The sequence below is a fragment of the Nilaparvata lugens genome, chromosome 13 (assembly GCF_014356525.2).
Source record: "Nilaparvata lugens isolate BPH chromosome 13, ASM1435652v1, whole genome shotgun sequence".
Lineage (NCBI taxonomy): Eukaryota > Metazoa > Arthropoda > Insecta > Hemiptera > Delphacidae > Nilaparvata > Nilaparvata lugens.
Genome location: NC_052516.1, coordinates 14,182,845 through 14,183,597, shown reverse-complemented (window position 1 = coordinate 14,183,597; position 753 = coordinate 14,182,845). Strand labels below are relative to the sequence as shown.

Genomic DNA, 753 nt, shown 5'->3' with positions numbered 1-753 from the left:
GAAAGTGAGAGAGAAGTAGAGAAAGAGAAAGTGAGAAGAAAAGGAGAGGACAGAAATGAAGAGTAGAAGAAGAGAAGCAAGATAAAAGCAAAAAATAAAGAAGAGAGAAAGGTGTGACTGGATAAATTTTGTCCAGTGCAGGAAAAACAAGAATGAGAGAGAGAAGAGATTGATTGATTGATTGATTGAGTACTTTATTTATGTAGATTACAATATATACTGGCTTATACACTTATATACAATAGCTTACAATACAGCAAAGTTATAGATGAATTTACATAATATAGACTAAGAAAATAACTATTGAACTGTATATGATATGAAAAAGCAATTTGTAATATAATAACTATAGATAATAATCATATTGTTATGCATCTACTAAATTGGCGGAGCTTTGGACATATCAATGTCCATTCTTTGGGAAGAATATTAAAAATATCCTCCCCACTAACTCTCTACCAAAACGTTAATTTCGCTATTTAAACTAAGGATTTATTTATTAATGGAATATTGTAAAAGTTTTAATCAATATGAATATTGAAGAGAAAAAAACAGAAAGATAGAGAGAGTAAAACAAAAAGAGTTATGAGTTATGCTGTTCAATATAGTCTGAGCAATTTCTTGTATCTAACTTTTCAATTTTCATATTAAGCTTTTCTGATTTCTATCCAGACTCTTTACAGCTTTTCTTTTATGGTAGTGAACAACTCTTAGTTTTATGAAATCTGTGTCGATTTATTTATTGAACTGAAT

The 753-nt window shown here is 28.6% G+C and overlaps 1 long non-coding RNA gene across 1 annotated transcript in view; it reads left to right on the top strand.

The window, feature by feature from the left end:
• The window catches only part of LOC120354028, a 6,069-nt gene extending 5,568 nt beyond the window's left edge, over positions 1–501 (top strand). Inside the window, exon 3 of the long non-coding RNA XR_005572783.1 lies at positions 490–501. This is a non-coding gene — a long non-coding RNA (uncharacterized LOC120354028). The remainder of the gene's footprint in view (positions 1–489) is intronic.
• Positions 502–753: the final 252 nt, after the last annotated feature.